The 14,434-nt window shown below is 50.1% G+C and overlaps 1 protein-coding gene and 1 non-coding gene across 2 annotated transcripts in view; one reads left to right on the plus strand and one right to left on the minus strand.

The window, feature by feature from the left end:
• The window catches only part of LOC120381414 (zinc finger protein 850-like), a 376,174-nt gene that overhangs the window by 221,557 nt on the left and 140,183 nt on the right, over window positions 1-14,434 (plus strand). The window lies entirely within an intron of this gene.
• On the minus strand, window positions 6,449-6,520 carry TRNAC-GCA. Its single transcript has one exon. It is a non-coding gene; the product is annotated as a tRNA-Cys (tRNA).

Consider the following 14,434-nt stretch of genomic DNA (forward strand, 5'->3'; position numbering starts at 1 on the left):
TCTGTGGAACCCCCCGTCAGGTAGTTGAAAGCAGGACGATCGGTATTTTAGAAATGAGGAGAAAATGGAGCAAAAGCTCAATTTTTGCTAACAGGAGACAGGCTCTGCAGGGACTTTGCACTGACAGTCAGGGACGGGAGGGGAAGTGGGGAAGCATTGGGGCGTTACACAGCCATGGTCCATACACAACAGGAAGCCAGGCCCCCCCTTTTTTTTTTGCCGGACAGTCACGTGGCAGCAGGGAGGGGGGGCATTGGGCTTTCACAGCGGAGAGGATGGAGCCAGGTGGTTCCGGGTAACCTGGGGCCGGGCACATGGGGGGCCCTGGCTCCTCTCCCCCCCCAGTGCCCCTTCCATGAAGGGCCCCCCTCCCCACCGCACAGGCAGCCGGGTCTCAGGGCCCCCCCACTAAGCCCCGACCCCTTGCGGGGGGGGGATGACTCAGGACAACAAGGACAAATCGCTGCAGATAAATGGGTGGAGAATTCCCCCCCCCCCACATCTGACCTGATTTTCAATGGCCATTCGGAGAATTAGCGAGAAAAGGGGGGGGAACCCGGGGAGGGGAGCGGATTACAGATCACTATGGAGAGAAGCTACAACCCCCCGCCCCCAGGTCTCCCTCGCTTACCTGCAGCCTCTGGCTCAGGGGCTGGTCCCAGCCGGAGCAAGCCCCCCCCTCCGGGCAGGGAGGGGTTAATGCCGGGCTCCCCCCAGCACAGGGGTGGGGAGCAGCAAGTGCTCGGCGCGGGCCCCCGGATCGCACCGGCTCCGTGTATTTTCCCACGCCGGGGGGCGGCGGCTCCGTGTATTTTCCCACGCCCGGATCGCACCGGCTCCGTGTATTTTCCCACGCTCGGGGGTGGCGGCTCCGTGTATTTTCCCACGCCCGGGCCCCCGGATCGCACCGGCTCCGTGTATTTTCCCACGCCGGGGGCGGCGGCTCCGTGTATTTTCCCACGCCCGGGGGCTGCCCCGGGTCCGGTCTCCGGCTTTGTTCCCCGCGTCCGATTCCTCCTGCTCCTTCCTCCCGCCCCCAGCTGCTCCAGCCCCTTCCTGTGGCTGCAAACCCCGCCCCGGGCTGGCTGGGACAGGGGCAGGGACCAGCCCCCGCCCTGGTCCCTCCCTCCTGGCAGCACCGGCGGGAGCCCATCCAGCTGGGGAGAGCCCCCAGCGGGGCGCAGGGGGACCAGATGCCCGATTGTATAGGGACAGTCCCGATTTTGGGTCTTTTTCTTATAGAGGCTCCGATTACCCCCCACCCCCGGCCCGATTTTTCACACTTGCTGCCTGGTCATCTTCAGTGTGGGCGGGACCGGGGGAAGGGCTGGCCAGACAGCGGGAGGGTGAAGGGGGGGAGAGGCTCCCAGCCCCTTTCCTGCGTTCCCCCCCACCCAGCGCAGGGGAAATCCTGTCCCCCCAGTGCCTAGCCAGCCACAGATCACAAAGCCCTGGCAAGCCCATGATTACCGGATAAGCTCTGAGTTCCCCATTGGCCTGGGTACTGGCTGGCCCTTTGGGTTCGGAGGAACCCCTTCGGTTGGTGAAACTGGTCTGCAATAACCTAGCGTCGGGGTGTTGACTCCAGGGCTGGCATGCCTAAGGGGGCTGCATTTCTGGCTGCCGAGCCAGAAGTTTACTAGTGTGGCTGCTTTGGTATCGCTTAGAGACGAATAACCCACCGGCTTTGGAGTGTGTCTGCCCCATTGCTCAGCCGTTTGTCCTGAATTTGGTATTCTCAGTTGTGAGGCCCAGTGCAAGGGGGGTTTCCTAGGTTCCTAAATCCCAGCAACGTCTCCTTTTTGGAGGGCACTGGTTGCCCTGAGTTATTCTCCATCCTGGAGGTTGCAGGGGGTTAAACTGCCCAATGCTCATTTCCCCCCTCTCCTTTGAGAATCATTTGTTTCCACCCCTATCTCTGTTGGCAGATGAAAGGGACCAGCCACATATTTAATACACATCACGGCCAGAGGCCTCCCCCTGTTTGGGGGATCAGTGGGTCCCGGCTGGTAGCAGGAGAGTTGGCTGGACCCTTTTCTCTGCTCCAGCCAACACGGGGTGAGGGGGTCGCTTTGAGTGCAGCGCGGGGCCAGAAGTTTCCCAAACCCCCTGACAAAGGGTCTCCATCAGGGGCTGCTTCCCCCTGCGCTAAGATGCAGCCACCTCTGGGGTGGATCCATGGTGGCCATTATTTGCTAGTGACAGGGCATGGAAATTGTTTACCAAAGGCCCTTCCATTCTCCTGTTAAAAAAGCCTCCCTCCTTGGGTTCTGCTCTCTTCTAGCTTTCTATTCAGAGTCCTTGCTACTGAAGAGGCTTAAAAATGTCTCTGTGAGCTTCGCCTGGCAGGAGGGGCCAGGTCTACATGGCAATAAAGGGATGGAGCATGTTCCCAGCATGGCAGAATCTGGGGTGTCTGTCTGCAGGGAAAGGGCCTGGGGGAATCGGGATGTGAAATGAACTAAAGTCTGTTCTGAAACCTCCACCACTGCCCTTCTCGCCCTGCCAGGCTGCAGAATGACGTCCGCATCTCCCTCCAGCTCCTCCCAGCCTCCCATGGGACAGGGGAGAGAAATGGCTGCAGAGGAGCCAGTTCAGGTAGGGATCATTGGGGGTTGCTTATGGGTTCCTGCTGGAGGGAGAAGGACAGGAGGTTGGAGCGGGGCAGGAAACTCACAGGGTGGAGAAAAGGAGGAGGACGGTGTCTGGCAAACCTGCCAGGACTAGTTTAATAAGTGGCCTAGATTCTAGGAACAGACCCATGGGGTCTGGAGGTGGAAATACCCTAATCTGTGGTACAGGAAACAACCCACCTTGACGGGGCTGGAAAACTGACCAGGCTCCCGGTGCTGGAGCCTGCCCCAACTAACCAGCAGCTGCTCTGAGAGATGAAGGGGGAACCCAGCAGTCAGACGGAGGGGAGGTGCCTCTCCCCCCATATCCAGCCCCTCACAATGGGGAGGGTGTTGGGCTTCCTACCAGGGAGCTCTCCCTGCACCCTGCTGGGGGCTCCGTCTCCTGTGTCCATCAGTGGCTAGTAGGGGGGTGATGGATCTGCTGGGTGGGGTGAAGGTCTCTCTCTCTTTGTCCCCTCACCCTGGTGTTTCCTGGCTGCTCTGAGCGGGGTGGGGGTGGGACTCCTGATTGTGAGCTCCCCAGAGCTCCCATTTGATTGGCTCCTTTCCCCCACAAATAGTGGGGTCTCTTTCCTGAAATGTGGCCCCCAGAACTGGACACGCTGCTCCAGTCGAGGCCTAACCACTACAGAGTAGAGCGGAGGAATTACTCCTCGTGTCTTGCTTACAACACTCCTGCTAATACAGCCCAGAATGATACTTACTTTTTGCAACAGTGTAACTCTGTTGACTCATATTTAGTTTGTGATCCACTGTGACCCCCAGATCCCTTTCCGCAGTTCTCCTTCCTAGGCAGCCATTTCCCATTTTGTACGTGTGCGACTGCTTGTTCCTTCACAAGTGAAGTACTTGGGATTCGTCCTTATTGAATTTTCCCTTGCTAGCTGCAACTCCAGTTGTGCTTTGGCCTTCCTGATGACACCCCTGCATGCTGGAGCAATATTTTTATACTCCTCCCTGGTCATCTGACCACGTTTCCACTTCTTGTCAGCTTCTTTTTTGAGTTTAAGCTCACGGAAGATTTCGCTGTTAAGCCCAGCTGGTCACCTGCCATATTTGCTGTATAAATGCTGGTGTTCCCGTCTGTAGAGCGTTGGAAACCCTGTGGCCGCCGCCTAAACCAGGGGCCTGTTCCAGCCCTGAGTCTGGGCTACCGGGATCCCCCGCACAGAGCAGGGTGCCCACAGATCACAGCCTGAAAAAAAGCAGGTGAAACTGACTCCTGTTCTTGCATCTGACTGGGCTGGGGGTAGAATGACCCTGCCGTAGGGTGTGCGGGCAGGGCATCGTGCCACAGTCATTCGTGGCATCAGCACTTCTACCAGCAGCCCCGTGCCAGGCACAAACCCCCCAAAAGGGCCAGGCTGGGCTACTTACACCAGCACTGCAGATGTCCGATTGCAGCTGGGAAGCCTGGCTTTGCTACCAGGCAGCGCAGGGTCGGTCTCCATTCTCTGTCCAGCCCCTGTGCTACTTACACCGACAAACACCGTGTTTGCTACACGTGAGATCGATCCCCAAGGCCCCTTTCATCAGCCCTGGAAATTCATTTAAACTTGTGTTTGGCCTCAGAGAGTGAGACAAGTGTGTCTGTTAACAGAGGGGAGCTGAGTTCAATCCCTCCTCACCATCAATGTGGGAATCAGGAGCCTGGTGCTTTGCGTTCCTGATGTTGTGGCTCCATCGTGTGGCCATTCGGTGTCAGTCCTTTTAAATAAATGGGTTTTTTTAAATAGAAACAATATTTTCCTCCTACAGACACAGGAACAGATTAATGTACAAAGAGACGGTGCTTCCAAGGCAGTTCTGGAGGGAGAAGGGAACATTTTCAGCATTACTAAATTAATGTGTTGTGCCTCCCACCCTCTCTCTCTCTCTCTCTCTCTCTCTCTCTCACACACACACACACACACACACACACACACACACACACTAACTTAATTATTTGAGCTACCAACACACATCACAAGAATGAAATAAACACCTTTATGTTCAACGAGATGAGCTAAATAATTTAAATAATTCTAAAAATATGTCCTGGGCAATGCATAAAACCAGTCATTGCATCGAACAGTCCACTTGATATAGTTAATGTGCCACCTGATATTTAAAGGCGTTAAGAAAGATGTTATAAATCAGGGGTCGGCAACCTTTCAGAAGTGCTGTGCCGAATCTTCATTTATTCACTCTGATTTAAGGTTTCGCGGGCCAGTCGTACATGTTAATGTTTTTAGAAGGTCTCTTTCTATAAGTCTATAATATAGAACTAAACTACTGTTGTTTGTAAAGTAAATAAGGTTTTTAAAATTTTTAAGAAGCTTCATTTAAAATTAAATTAAAATGCAGAGCTCCCGGACTGGTGGCCAGGACCAGGGCAGTGAGAGTGCCACTGAAAATCAGCTCGTGTGCCGCCTTTGGCACCTGTGCCATAGGTTGCCTACCCCTGTTATAAATTAATGTTTTATGCTTTTTACATGCACGTGCCCATGCAAACACACACTCACACAGAATGCACTGGATTATTTGAGCTACCGACACTTCCACTGTCTCACGGCATGTTTAGTTCGGAAGGTTTCTTGGAACTTCCTTATTTTCTTGGAACCAGAAATGGAGAAGGCGAACACTGGAGTCAGTGGAATTGCAGCACTGAGGGATTAGTCTCATTAGTTGTCACGAACGATAGGCTTTGTTAACACAGAGTTATTGTTCCCCCAGTGGTATCTCATACACATCCATAACGCTGAGTTCAGCAAAACTCAAACTCTGGAAATGCAGGGAATAGAGACTGAAGGTACATGCCCAGATAACCTTAACTCTGCCCTCTTGGAGAGATTCCATTATACCATATGAGAACAAAGAAAGGTTTGGGGGAAAATTACAGCTACTTCCCAAGAGTTTGTTTCTTTAGTAACTAATTAGTTATCCAACCAGCTCACTGCCCCACACACTTCAAAGACATGGTATTTCCCTGACCCATAAGGAAGTTAACGTAACATGCCCAAGATCACACAGTCCTTAGGAGAAAACAAAGGGGGAAAAATACGTAGCCTTTTCCACCAAGTGTTCAATGAGGCCAAAAAGTGAGACGAGAGAAGTAAGACTGTTCAATTAACGATCTGGTGTTATACTAACCCTGCAATTAGTTAGATGCAGACACACCCAGCGCTCTGCTCAGTAAACTTACAGAGACTCTGCTGCTGATCATGAAATACAAGCACCTTGCCTCTAAACAGCTGCCATATGAATGCATCTGAAAGTTACAAGGACCAATGATCTGTGTTAAAGGAGGGGTGCCATTTATTAGCACCTCAATTCATGTTTTGTGCACTAACAAAGGTTTGAATCTGTAACAGGTCGTTACTTTACTAGCTGTACGATAGCCTGTGTCCGCATCGCAGCTTTGCTTAATCCTCGCTTTTAATTTATTCCGACGATGGTACGTTCACGGGACTCTACCTCATCTCAACAGTTGGTCACAGATTGAATATGGGGAGGAATGGACTAATTTGTACTACAACGTAAACTAGAGACTCAGAGGATTGGACCTGATTTCAGCTGATGGTAGGGTGACCAGATGAGATGAAGAAAATATCAAGGCACATTTGGCTGTGGGGGGGGTCTGTTGACAACCACCCCAATATTGGGACATCTGGTCACCCTAGCTGATGGACGGGTGTGCTAGATTTTTATACATTTGAACAGGGAAAATGTTAAGTGTTTAAATTCATTTCAAGCCCCCGCCCCTTCAGTGGAACTCCTGAACATGCTGGAGATGGATATGAAAATATGTTTTCATTTAATAAAAACTTTCAAGGGAGCACCTGGATTTGAACCAGGGACCTCTTGATCTGCAGTCAAATGCTCTACCACTGAGCTATACTCCCTGTGCTAATAGACTTTTGGAACCAGTGATCTTGAGGATTAGGAAGGACACACCCTATTTCAAAGCACTCCTGTTCTGTTCCCAGGCCATGGGTGGTTTTAAAATAAGGGTTATAGTAAAGTTTATAAATGCATATAAACACCACACCTTGCACAATCCCCACACCTGCTCAGTCTCACCAGAGCACAACTACTTTTCTGGGACCACACCCTGCTCCCCAGCTCTCTGCCCAGGGCCCCAGTAAATCTTAATCTGCCTGTGCCCTGGTTAAAAAAAAAAAAAAAAAAGGTTGAGAAACACTGTTCCAGAGAATGGCTCCTCCTGAGGGCTGCGGGGAGAGCTCCTGAGAGGTGTAGGGGGAGGAGAGAGGTGGAGACAGCTCTTATCCCAGATTAAAAGTGAATTTCTTATCGTTCGTCTTCCAAGGTGATATCCGCCAAACTAAGAACAGGCCCCGCTTCTACCAGAAGGAGGCTTCTCTACTATTTACGAGTGGCAGTCGATTTAGAGGGTCTAGTGAATCCTGTGCTCCACCGATCGAGACGAGTGGGGGAGTCCCGTCGACGTTGTATGGTGTGGATCCCGCGGTAAGTAGATCTAAGCTACATCGATTTGCGTTATGCTAGTCACGTAACTCAACTTGCGCAGCTGAGATCAAATTTCTCCTGTAATGTAGACAAGGCCTTAGCGTCCCCACGGGGCGTCCTGCTGGCGTAAATACAGCAGCGTCACTGGATTCCCTTATGGCACGGCTCCACTTACCAGGGATTGATGCTGTTGTAACCGATGCAGCAGGGGGTCAATTTAGCGGGTCACCCGCTCCATCGACCACAGAGCGCTCACCCGTTGACTCTGGTACTCCACCGGAACAAGAGGAGTAAGGTACGTCGCTGGGAGAGCGTCTCCCGGGGAAAGATTTTGCTGTACATGGATCGGTGCAAAGGAAATTGTTTCTCTGTGTGAAACTGAGGAGGGAAAAGAAACACCCACAGGGTGGGACAATGCCCTAAGGAATGAGGGGGACGGACTCTGGCTGAGAACTGAATTAACTCCACTCGCTGGGGCTGGAAACATTTGGGGGTTTTTCGAGCACAGAGTGGGAAAGGGGATATTAATTCAGACCCCGGAGGCAGAGCTGAGGTTTCATGACCTTGATTCCCAGAAAGGGAGACAGGCAAAGCCCAGAGCTGCCATTAGTCCCAGGCTGGGGTTAGAATAATAGAATCACACAATCATAGACTCTCAGGGTTGGAAGGGACCTCAGGAGGTATCTAGTCCAACCCCCTGCTCAAAGCAGGACCAACCCCAACTAAATCATCCCAGTCAGGGCTTTGTCAAGCCTGACCTTAAAAACCTCTAAGGATGGAGATTTGCTCCAGCCCCCTAAGCATTTTTGTTGCCCTCCGCTGGACGCTTTCCAGTTTTTCCACATCCTTCTTGTAGTGTGGAGCCCAAAACTGGACCCAGTCTCCAAATGAGGCCTCACCAGTGCTGAGTAGAGGGGAACGATCACATCCCTCGATCTGCTGGCAATGCCCCTACTTATACAACCCAATAATGCCATTAGCCTTCTTGGCAACAAGGGCCCATTGCTGACTCATATCCAGCTTCTCGTCCACTGTAACCCCCAGGTCCTTTGTCTCAAAGTCTGGAATAAATTCAAGCTACATCCTGTCAAATAAAATTAATGTCCAATCATGTAACCAAATAGCATCCAGGCGAGAAAACCCCACAACACAGAGGGGCGTAAGATACTCCTGGAGCAATTCTGAGCCAAAAAAAATAAAATTCTGCATATTTTATTTGTTAAAATAACACAATATAATCATGCCAGTTTGAATTATTTTTGTAATTTATTTCAAAATACCTGTCAGCAAGTATGAGTCTGTAACAATACAGACCAAAAAAATATTCTGGTAATTTTTTCTGACAAATAGGTTCCTCACTAGGCATAATACAGAACTTCGAGTAATTCATTTAAACTACAACCCAGAACCGTACTTCCCACCCCCTCGGACGCAGTGCAAAGGCTTGGGGGAGTCAGGGGTAATGGAGGAGCTGAGAGAAAAGGAAGGAGCCTGGAGTGAACTTGGAGGGTTGTTGTGTGTGTGTGGGAGAAGTATTTGGGGGTGTGTGGGAGAAGTATGGAACAGGTATTTTGGGGGGAGGGACTGTTAGGGAGACCCTTCCCTGTGCACACCCTGACTGACCTCAAGCTGCTCCCATTCAGTCAGGCACATTTTCCCATGTCCCTGAACCCCTCCCCAGCCCCATGTGTCCCGGCAGCCCCTCTCCCCTGTCCCCATATGGCCTTGCACCCCCACTCCCATTTAGCCTCTGGCTCACTGCTGTCTCCCCACTAACTCCCAAGCCCGTGCCCCGTCTGTCCTCCCACTAGCCATTCTGAACCCCAGTCTGTGACCACCACCCCCTCCAGAAGCCCCACGTGCCCCACTCTTCTGTCCTAACCTGGTTTCATGGGCAGGGTGCTGTGATTAACGTCTACGCCTGTGGGAATCCTGCGCCACTGCGTGCACACAGAATTTTTTCCTTGCCGAAAATACTTTCTGCCTGAGAAGTGCTGCAGTTTCACCATTTGCTCGCCAGAGGCTGCTGTGCCAGAACAGCAGGGTCCATTCACGCTGCTGGCTGTCCGGGTGCCACACTCGCCTCCGGTGGGAAAAAAGGTGGAATTGCAGCACTTCTCAGGCAGAATGTATTTTCTGCAGGAAAAAAAAAAATCTGACAGACGTGAATTCTGTGCGTGTGCAGTAGCACAGAATTCCCCCAGGAGTAGTAAGACACTTTCAGTTTCATATAAAATGAAATTCTAGAGCAGGTTACACCTGATGATTCACAATAAGAACAGAATCTCGCACTGAATTCTCCTCTGATGCATTCAAACCTTCTTCACCCACCACCACCTTATTATTAAGTGATGTTATTTACAAGACCAGTGGCATCATCATAATGGGGGAAAACAGCCAAACTTCCCACCTGTAAACAAAACTCTCAGATCAGCAGGGAAAAGATCAGAAGCCGCTTTGCCAAGAGACAGAAACAGGGATTAAAAGCAATTACTCTGTGTTTGGGATCCATTCATATTGTTCCTCCAACTCTCTGACACTTGAATCTCCAGCCCCAGTGAGACCGATTGAGAATCAAAGTGTGATGCCTAGCACAGGCAGCAGAGAACACCGCATCACGTGACACTTTGGGAAGCGGAGAGATCGCATATGGCTATTATGGCTGACACTGAAGTGAAAGCTGCTGAGCTGAGGGGGGATTGTGATAGTTACAGGGCAGGAGTGAATCCCTCTAATTCATCCTACCTTCTTCTGATGTTACAGAGGGTAAAATGAGATTTTTCCCTACCCCTGTTCCTGATTTTTGTTATACTTCAATATATTTTAGGTGAGGAAAAGATTTCTGCTCTCCAGCACAACCTGAAGCAACATGAGAGCAAACTGGGAATGAAACAATTTGTCCCCAAAGGGGGAAATAGACAAATGCTTTGAAATGGGGGAACAGTATAACCGTGATGCTCAGGGTTTGTTTAGGTCAGGTCACGGGGAAAGCTAATGCCAACCCCTGCACCTGGGCGGCATCTGCTCTACAACTATAATTGTCTTTTTACACCAAGATCACTAACTTGAGCAGCCAACGCCATGTGCAGCCCTAGTGGATGTCAGGGACAGGTAGTTTTTGCCTCAGTGTAGCTTGTTGGGATCAAACCTCTCCCCCACCTGGAGCTGATGAACATTCCTGGCTGGAGGGACACACACTCCTGTGACTCAGAAGGAAAGGAGTTGATAGGAAAGATCACAGGACTGACCCCAAAGAAGGTGAGCTGCAAAAGGCAGAAGCAGGCAACTGATCTGGGGGAGCTGAGAGACCACAGTGAAGATGGTGCACAGATCACTAGGTGAGAATTAGCAAATGTGATTTAAAAAATTTTTTTCTTTGGCCAGCCCTAGTCAAGGCATATGTTACAGTTCTCCAGTGTGTATTTTCTGATGTCTAATAAGGTTTGACCTCTGATTGAAGCTTTTCCCGCACTCAGGGCACGTGTGGGGCGTCTCTCCCATGTGGATTTTGTGATGTCTAATAAGGTTTGACCTCTGACTGAAGCTTTTCTCACACTCGGGGCACGTGTAGGGCGTCTCCCCGGTGTGAATCCTCTGATGTGTGATAAGGTACGAGCGCCGACTGAATCTTTTCCCACATTCGGGGCACGCGTAGGGTGTCTCCCCAGTGTGGATTTTGTGATGTCTAAGAAGGGTTGAGTTCTGACTGAAGCTTTTCCCGCACTCTGTGCATGTGTAGGGCGTCTCGCCGGTGTGGATTCTCTGATGCGTGATAACAGCTGAGCTCCGACTGAAGCGTTTCCCGCACTCAGGGCAGGTGTAGGGTGTCGCACCGGTGTGGATTCTCTGATGTGTGATAAGGCCTGAGCTATCACTGAAGCTTTTCCCGCACTCAAGGCAGGTGTAAGGTCTCTCCCCTGTGTGGATTCTCTGATGCGAGATGAGGGCGGAGCTGTGCCTAAAGCTTTTCCCACACTCAGGGCACGTGTAGGGCTTCTCTCCTGTGTGGATTCGCTGATGTGTGATCAGGGCAGAGCTGTGACTGAAGCTTTTCCCGCACTCAGGGCATGTGTAAGGTGTCTCTCCAGTGTGGATTCTCTGATGTCGAATGAGGGTTGAGCTATGACTGAAGCTTTTCCCGCACTCAGCGCACGTGTAGGGTCTTTCTCCAGAGTGGATTCTGTAGTGTGTTATAAAGGCAGAGCGGTGACTGAAGCTTTTCCCACACTCATGGCATGTGTAGCGTGTCTCTTCCAAGGTGAGTCTCTCATTTCCAATAAGGTCTGAGTGGCTACTGAAGTTTTCCTCTGGCCTGTGCTGACTCTCACAGGTTTTTGCGTTTTCTGGGAGTGCACAACTCCTGGAAACATTCCCTTTGGATCTTCCTGATAACGTTCCATGTGGTTCTCCTTGCTCAGCATCTTCCTGCTGGGGTTTCTCCTCCTCATTCTCACTCACCATCCCATCACCTGATGGGAGACAGAGCGAATCCAGGCACAGGTCACTCCCTGTGCCGGAAAGAAAGGAAATCTCAGAGAGAGGAATGGAAACAGGGATGAAGAGATCATAAGAATGGCCGTACCAGGTCAGACCAAAGGTCCATCTAGCCCAGTATCTGTCTACCGACAGTGGCCAATGCCAGGTGCCCCAGAGGGAGTGAACCTAACAGGCAATGATCAAGTGATCTCTCTCCTGCCATCCATCTCCATCTTCTGACGAACAGAGGCTAGGGACACCATTCTTACCCATCCTGGCTAATAGCCGTTAATGGACTTAACCTCCATGAATTTATCCAGTTCTTTTTTAAACATTGTTATAGTCCAGCCTTCACAATCTCCTCAGGTAAGGAGTTCCACAAGTTGACTGTGCGCTGCGTGAAGAAGAACTTCCTTTTATTTGTTTTAAACCTGCTGCCTATTAATTTCATTTGGTGACCCCTAGTTCTTGTATTATGGGAATAAGTAAATAACTTTTCCTTATCTGCTTTCTCCACATCACTCATGATTTTATAGACCTCTATCATGTCCCCCCTTAGTCTTCTCTTTTCCAAGCTGAAGAGTCCTAGCCTCTTTAATCTTTCCTCGTATGGGACCCTCTCCAAACCCCTAATCATTTTAGTTGCCCTTTTCTGAACCTTTTCTAGTGCTAGAATATCTTTTTTGAGGTGAAGAGATCACATCTGTACACAGTATTCGAGATGTGGGCGTACCATGGATTTATAGAAGGGCAATACTATATTCTCAGTGTTATTCTCTATCCCCTTTTTAATGATTCCTAACATCCTGTTTGCTTTTTTGACCGCCTCTGCACACTGCGTGGACATCTTCAGAGAACTATCCACGATGACTCCAAGATCTCTCTCCTGACTCGTTGTAGCTAAATTAGCCCCCATCATGTTGTATGTATAGTTGGGGTTATTTTTTCCAATGTGCATTACTTTACATTTATCCACATTAAATTTCATTTGCCATTTTGTTGCCCAATCACTTAGTTTTGTGAGATCTTTTTGAAGTTCTTCACAATCTGCTTTGGTCTTAACTATCTTGAGCAGCTTAGTATCATCTGCAAACTTTGCCACCTCACTGTTTACCCCTTTCTCCAGATCATTTATGAATAAATTGAATAGGATTGGTCCTAGGACTGACCCTTGGGGAACACCACTAGTTACCCCTCTCCATTCTGAGAATTTACCATTAATTCCTACCCTTTTTTCCCTGTCTTTTAACCAGTTCTCAATCCATGAAAGGACCTTCCCCTTTATCCCATGACAGCTTAATTTACGTAACAGCCTTTGGTGAGGGACCTTGTCAAAGGCTTTCTGGAAATCTAAGTACACTATGTCCACCGGATCCCCCTTGTCCACATGTTTGTTGACCCCTTCAAAGAACTCTAATAGATTAGTAAGACATGATCAAAATGTGTGTGGGAGAGATCAAACCTATCAGGAGCTGATTTTCCCCAAACCCTTTCCCAGAGGAGAGAGGAAGGGATCGGTTCTGGGTCTGCATCTCACGAGAACACTCAGGGGAAAGTGAGATCGGGGAGGGACCTGCTGCCAGTTGTCAGTCAGGGTAGGAGGAAAGCCATGAGTGACATCTGCCATAATGATTCCACATCTGCAGGGAACAATCCTGAGCTTGGAGAGCTCACAGGGTCTTTGTAGGGCATCCCAAATGTTTCCTGCATTCCTAAACAGTTGTTGAGTTGGTTTAACCAAGTCCTCACCTGTGCAGGCAGCTCTCGGGAGCACTTCTTTCTCAGAGCCCTGGAGGTCCGGGACCCACGGCTCTTCCCCTCGTTCCAGCTGCGAGATCACATCAGGTTTGGAAACTGGAAACCCTACTCCAGGCAAAGAAAACAAGGGAGGTCAGTGGAATTTGTGGGATACTCATCACAAAGAATATTCCATGGTTTTACCCCCCAGCTTATTTTTAAGCAGTAACATCCCAAGGCCAGCTTCCTTGGCTCCAAGTGGCAGGAGAGTTATTATTATTATTAACCATGTTCGTTACCTTTGTGACTAAGGGTCCACTGAGACTAGGTCTACACTACAGAGTTAAGTTGACTTAAGTTATGTCAATGATCGTAAGCTGCCGTAATTACATTATTTGTGCATGTTCACGCAACACACTCTGTCTCGGTGGAGTGCGTCCAGAGTTGGTGGTCTAACATCGAGAGAGCGAGCAGTGCACTGTGGGTAGCTATCGCACTGTGCAACTCAGCACCTTCTGTGACTAGGAGTCCTGGGAATGGATTACAGTGCATCATGGAGGCGGGCTCATTCTCCCATGATGCAGCCTTCTCCATCCCATCATTCTGTGAGCTTCCAGTCAAGTATGTTTTGCTCTATTTTAGAACAACCCATATAAACGGTGTGCCCCCCCAGTCTGCCTAAAAGCATGGATCCTGCACTGCTCTCTAGTCTTGTGATGAGCGTCGTGAACACAACGCCGCTGATCCTGCAGTATTTCATGAGCTGTGAATCTGAAAGTGAATCCATGGTGCCTGCCCTGCAGTGTGCCACGGAAAGAAACAATTCAAAGTTGATTTTGGAGCAGCTGCAGGTGGTGGACCATTGCTTTTGGGCTCAGGAAACCAGCACTGACCAGTGGGATCACCTCGTTATGCAGGTGTGGGATGACGAGCAGTGGCTACAGAACTTTCTGATGCACAAAGCCACCTTCCTGGTACTGTGTGCGGAGCTTGCCCCTACCCTGCGGCGCAAAAGCGGCAGAATGAGAGCTGCCCTCGAGGTGGAAAAGTGAGTGGTGATCGCTTGGTGGAAGCTGGCAATTCCAGATTGCTATTGGTCAGTTGCAAATCAGTTG

This window comes from Mauremys reevesii, linkage group 14, assembly GCF_016161935.1.
Source record: "Mauremys reevesii isolate NIE-2019 linkage group 14, ASM1616193v1, whole genome shotgun sequence".
Taxonomy (NCBI): Eukaryota; Metazoa; Chordata; order Testudines; family Geoemydidae; genus Mauremys; species Mauremys reevesii.